Raw genomic sequence first — 6818 nt, forward strand, 5'->3', positions numbered from 1 at the left:
AATTTGTTGTAAGCTTGGTTCTCCCAAAGTAGCAGATTATTCTATTACATTTCTGAACTCATTATTTGATTGATATATGTCACTATAACAACATGCTGTTGTGATGTTACACAGTAACTTATGGAATTGCAACCAACTTAAAAGTAATTTCTTGCGTATTTATAAAACAGAGAATCAAAGAATCATGTAGGTTGGAAAACACCTCTAAGATCATCTAGTCCAACCTTTCACCTAGCCCTGCCAAGTCCACCATTAAACCATGTCACTAAGCTCTACGTCTACATGTTGAAGACCTCCAGGGATGGTGACTCAATTACTTTCCTGGACAGCCTTTTCCAGTACTTTGCAACTGTGGTGGTTTTAATCGGGTAGGCAGCCAAGTTCCACCATGGCTGCTCTCTCACTCCCCCTCCTCAAAGGGAAAGGGAGAGAAAATACGATGCAAAGGGCTCAAGGGTTGAGATAAGGATGAGGAGATTACTCAACAGTTATCATGACGGGCAAAACAGACTCAGCGTAGGGAGATAGTAAGATTTATTGCCTGTTACTAACAAGCTAGAGAAGTGAGAAACAAAGGAAAGAAACTAAAAATGCCTTCCCCCATCCACCCTCTTCTACCTCCTCCCCCTGAGCGGCACAGAAGAACGAGGGAATAGGGGCTGTGGTGAGTCCCTGATGCTTCATCTCCACCGCTCCTTCATGGTCACCATCTTCCCCTGCGCTATGGGGTCCCTCCCAAGGATGCCGTCCTTCCTGAACTGAACCTGCAGGGGCTGCCCACAGGAAGCAGCTCTTCAAGAACTGCTCCCACATGGCTCCGTACCATGGCGTCCACCCATCAGGAGCAAACTGCTCCAGCACGGGTCCCCCATGGGCAGCAGCTCCTGCCAGGTCACCTGCTCCTGCGTGGGCTCCTCTCCACGGGCTGCAGCTCTGGCCCAGGGCCTGCTCCTGTGGGGGCTCTCCATGGGCCGCAGCTTCCATCGGTGCAGGTCCACCTGCACCACTGTGGTCTCCTCCATGGGCTGCAGCATGAAATCCTGCTCCCCTGTGGTACTCCATGGGCTGCAGGGGGACAGCCTGCTCCACCAGGGGCCTCTCCACAGGCCGCAGGGGACTTCTGCTCCGGTGCCTGGAGCACCTCTCCCCCTCCTTCTGCACTGACCTTGGCACCTGCAAGGCTGTTTCTCACTCCTCTCACTCTCCCAGCTGCTGTGAAGCAGCGTGTTATTATTATTATTTTTTTTTCTTAAATATGCTCTCACAGAGGCGCAAAACAACATCACTTATTGGCTCAGCTCTGGTCAGCAGTGGGGCCCTTACCAAACATGGGGCAGCTTCTAGATTCTTCTCACAGAAGCCACCCCTATGGCCCCCTCTTACCAAAATCTTGCCACGTAAACCCACAATAGCAACCCTTTCAGTGAAGAAATTTTTCCTAATAACCAACCTAAACCTCCCCTGGTGCAACTTAAGGTTATTTCCTCTTGTCTTATCACTTGGGAGAAGAGAATGATCCCCGCCTCTCTGTAGTCTCCTTTAGGGTAACGGTAGAGCACGATAGAGTCTCCCCTGAACCTCCTTTTCTCCAGGCTAAACAACCCCAGCTTCCTCAGCCGCTCCTCAGAAGTCTTGTTCTCTAAATCCTTATCAAGCTCCATAGCCCTTCTCTGGACACGCTCCAGCACCTCGATGTCTTCGATGAACACAGTACTCGAGGTGCGGCCTCACTAGAGCAGAGCACAGAGGGACAACCACTTCCCTAGTCCTGATGTCCACTCTATTTCTGATACAAGCCAGGATGCTGTTGGCCTTCTTGTTCACACTTCTTGACCACATGTTCCACAATAACAGTTTTCATTTCTGAGGGTGGAAAAAACGTCATTCAAATATAATAACAGAAAATCTCACTGCATTACACTTGAAGTTCATTTTTGCAAGTTTTTTTTTTTTTTTAAAGTCTTAACGGTATACGTACATCATCTTTTTTATTTTATTTTTTACATATAGTAACAATAATAATGGTAATGGTAATAAAAACCATAGCAATGCAAACTACTGTTCATACTACATTGCTTTTCTTTATGTCATTTCTCAATGTCTGAGAAAATCACAATTGTTGGATTTGGAACAGTTGATATATTATAGCATTAAGTACTAATTGCTTTCCTACTCAGTAATTTGGCTAAAGAAGGAGAAGCTGAAGAAATGAGGTCTTCACAAAGACAATAAGGTAACTCTGAAACAACAAAACTGATTCTTGCACGTGTGATAAAACTGGTTCCTCAGCTGAGAGTGTCTCTGAGCTCCATCTTACCTTGTGGCTGTAGTGACCATTACTGAGGTATAGATTCAGTCTACCTAAGCTCACTGTCCATAATAAAACAGAAGAAATCCATGTGTACTTGACAGAAGCATGAATGATGTATTTTGTTAGAATTTGGAGATTTTTGAGGAAACAGGAGCCTCCAAAATACGGACTGGTTCAGAAGAAATGAACCTGATGTTGTGAGAGCAGTCAGTTGTGCTGGATCATGAAGAATGCTATCAGAGCAATCCTGGCTTCACTCCAATGTTTTAGTTATTTAGTGAAGGTCTTGCACAGTGTTAAGGTCTTTTCCATTTTTATTTTTTTTTCACATTGCCCTGCCAGTGTTGCTGTGGTTGCAAAAAAGCCACGAGGCAACACAGCCAGGATGTCTGACCCAAACTGGCCAAAGGGATATTCCATAACATATAGAATCATAGAATGGTTTAGGAGGGAAGGAATTTTAAAGATCATCAAGTTCCAACCCACCTGCCATGTGCAGGGACACCTCCCACCAGACCAAGTTGCTAAAAGCCCCATCCAACCTAGCCTTGAACACTTCCAAGAATGGGGCATTCACAGCTTCTTTGGGCAACCTCTTCCAGTGTCTCCACACCCTCACTGTAAAAATTTCTTCTTTATTTAAGTCTATCCTCCTCAGCCTGTCTTCATAGGAGAGGTACTCCATACCTCTGATGATCATTTTTGTGGCTCTACTCTGGACCAACTCCAGGTTCATGTCTCTCTTGTTCTGGGAGCCCTAATACTCCATACCCTGGACTCTTGAGGGCAGAGAAGAGGGGGAGAATCACCTCCCTCGCCCTGCTGGCTGCGCTGCTTTTGATGCAGCCCAGGATACAGTTGGTTTTCTGGGTTGCAAGCGCATATTGCTGGCTCATGTTGAGCTTCTCATCAACCAGTACCCCCAAATCCTTCTCCACAGGGCTGCTTTCAGTGTATTTGTCACCTAGTCTGTACCGGTGTTTCAGATAGCCCCTCTGCTCATGCATTATATTGGGAGCCTGGGCATCTGGTTTGGATTGTTGGGACTCCTGACTTCAAGAAGAATTAAAACTGAGTGTTGGACATCTAGAACAGTAAATACGCATTTTCTCTTTTTTCTGTGGTAGGCAATGGGCATATGTGAAATACATCTGAAACAAAACTATTACCAACTAGTAGTGTTCCAGACAGACCCTTGATGATATATGGGTAAACCACTGTGCTGCAAATTGTACAGACCTCATATTATTATTTTTTTAAAGGCAGTTAAACTTAATAAGCAATGACTTTTATTAGAACACTAAAGAAAGTCTATTCATCAAAGGCTGCATCTATATTAGATGTTGGGATGGAGCAATAATGTAGTTTTGCAACAAATGAATATTACAACAATGAATATTAGTTATTGGTGCTCTGTGAATGAATGAAGTGGTCCTGTGGCTGCTTCACCTTCTATAATGCTGGTAGCGAGGAAGACCCATGTTTCTGCTGGAGCTCTTTCTAGATTGTGAATTTATCCAAATTGTGTTCTGTTCCCTTGGAGGTATAGTAATAAGTAATATAGTACAACTGGAGAAGATCAGTAGATCAAAGCAGCTAAGGCTAAAGGCCTTACATATTCATCATGTGGTTCCAGCATATACGAGCTTTGGACTAGATTCATTTGAAGCCATTGGACAAAAATGTCTGCAAACTACATTCAAATTTATCTTAAGAACCAGTGATTAGTTTGTTTTTTTATATTCCCTTTAGGGGTTGCAATACATTTATGTTGCACCTGAAACAGATCTTTAATTTCTGTTTCTTTAGAGAGAACATTCATTCATGTACCACTAATCCTCTCTGAAACTGCAGTTGTATGGAGTAAATGCGATTATTGGAGTTTTATTGCAAAACTACATTATTGCTTCATCCCAGCATCTAATATAGATGCAGCCTTTGATGAATAGATTTTCTTTAGTGTTCTAATAAGAGCTGAAGCCAAATAAACTGGGGTTCTCCTAGGACCACTACAAAAATATTTCTGCTCTTGATAGCTTGTCCAGCACAGGTAGTCCTGGTCAGAGCACAGTCGCCTCTGACACTTTGTGCATGACACTTAACATAGACTCACAGTTTACACTGAGGTCAATCTGGAAATGCGAATGATGTTGGAGATGAGAAGAAGGAGACAGAGATGTACTTAGGGTAAGTAAGTAATTTCTGTGCCCATTTCTTCCAAGCTGAATAAGAACAAAGTGAATTAGTTTAACAATTTAACACTTGTCAGTAACTTATATCATGATAGATTTTATTTCCTAATTGTTCTGATAGTACATTTTCCTGTCCACTGTAGGTCTGTTCCACTTCCTAGAGCAGTCAAGCTGGATTCTGCCATTTGTCAGCAGAATTTTACATAAACTATTACTGAGTGCAGTCTACATGGATAGAATATAAACCTTGTTTAACTTCCTCCATCAAGTCAAATGAATAAGTATTTTATTTTAAAGGACTAAGCATCTTTTTTTTTTTTTTTGGTCTGTTTTCTATACTTTACATAATAGGTCATGGCACATCTATAAAAACATTCTATTGAAAAATATGAAAACAGTTATCTTAAAAAAAAAAAAAAACAAAAATGTATACCAGCTAAGTGTACTGACCAGTGAAAAGCTTTTTACCAGTTGAACTTGAACCAAAAGAGATACGAGAATTCTGCAAAAAACAAATAAAGACAAGGAATCAGGGTTTCTAGGTCAATCTGATGTAATGGAAAGCCAGCAAGATTTAGAGTGAGTGTTTTTTATTTGCTGTAATAAGTTGGAACATATAATGGTTGTAGCTAAAGTTGTGAGACCATTCAGTGGTGTTCACTGAAGTAGAAGAGGAAGCAACATCTGTTGATGAAAAGCCAAGGTTATTCATAAAGTGGCAGCGACGTAACACAGAATAGAATATTGTATTACTCTCATTGATGAGCTTTATATTTTTACTAGAGGTCTTTTAGCTATATTCATAGTGAAAAGTCTTTACACATAAAATAACATTTATGGAAAGCAAAACTCTCTTTTTATGGACTGTGTACAATTTGATCATTTTGTTCAAATGTTCAATTCATTGCTTAGATCTGTGGCTTTGGTTTCACGCAATTCATTTGTATTGAATGGTGTTGTACAGAGGGAGAACAACTACTAGAACCTCTTGAGAAAAAGTGAAAAGAGGACGTCAGTGTTATTCTAGGTGTACAATTGTTCATGCTGTTCTTGCACAGAACAGGTAAGTTTCTGAAAACAAGAAACACAGAGAACATTTCATGCTGGGGAGGAAAGGTAAAGTCAATGTGGGTTTCCGAGCTACCACTTTAACTCATAACAGGATTTTTTCAGTGCTTGTAGAAGGCAGTGGATCTCTTGGTTGCCTGGAGCTTTAAATCCAGCAGATGCAAGAAGGAGAGTTATGGGTGCTAAGTGAGGTTTGCCTTGATATGTTGAGCTTTGACTTTACTTCCATCCTCTTTAATTGAAAAGAATTTGACAAATTAAAATGCTGTAATTGTGAAAAAAAATAAAAAAATAAAAAAAGAATCAGCAATTTAATGGATGAAAATTTGTTTCCTTCCAATAGATATAAAATATTGGAGCTATTTCTCCTGTTTCAGTAGCTGAATCCTCCTCAATATCTTTCTCCAGCTTCACACTGCCATAGGAACCACAACTGAAATCTACAGCAGCAGAATGCTGCGAAGCGTATATATATTGCATAGGATCCAACCTATGAAAGTCCCAAAACTTCATGGTAGGCCAGCTGTTAAGGACAGTGCAAATAGCAGAAACTTCCATGGCATAAAGTTTTCTTCTTGTGTCTCTCGAACTGCTATTCCTTCTGGTCACTAAGAAGTTCTCAAAAACAGAGTTAGAATAGTGCCACAGACACTGTCATTATCCTCCTCATGGGTCAAACTAATATTGACAGCAACAGAAAATCTCACCACTTGTTTTGTTTTCTTTTTCCTTTCTGTTTTGTTTTGTTCCATCCCCGTCCCTGCCCTCCCCTCCCCCCTTCAACTTTCTTCAGAGCTTGAGATTGGCTAGTTCATGAAATCTCCTGGGTGAATAAAAAAAAAAAAGAAAGAGATTGAATCCCCAAAGGAAGTGTTGATGAGATGTGAGAACTAAGATGTTATGTGACTTAAAAGACCAAACTTGCAAGAATCTATACTGCATCCATAGGGCTGGTGAGCACAGAAAAGCAATCTCCTTTTTCCTTGAGGTGAAATACATCCAGATGATAATGATGATGAGAGAGAACGTAGGATTTGTCATACATTCCTCCTCATTTGTTGAGTCTTGCATTTCTACCGCCTTCAGAAGTGACCAATGCTTGATGCTTGAGGGGAAAAACCCTTTATGGACTTAGCCAGATGTGTTGAAAGGAAGGTGAGAAGGGGATAAATTCTTGACACCTACAGCTATCAATTTATACTCTGAAGCATAGTAATATGTTACTTTAATATTCATATTGTTGTTAT

The sequence above is a fragment of the Anser cygnoides genome, chromosome 3 (assembly GCF_040182565.1).
Source record: "Anser cygnoides isolate HZ-2024a breed goose chromosome 3, Taihu_goose_T2T_genome, whole genome shotgun sequence".
NCBI lineage: Eukaryota > Metazoa > Chordata > Aves > Anseriformes > Anatidae > Anser > Anser cygnoides.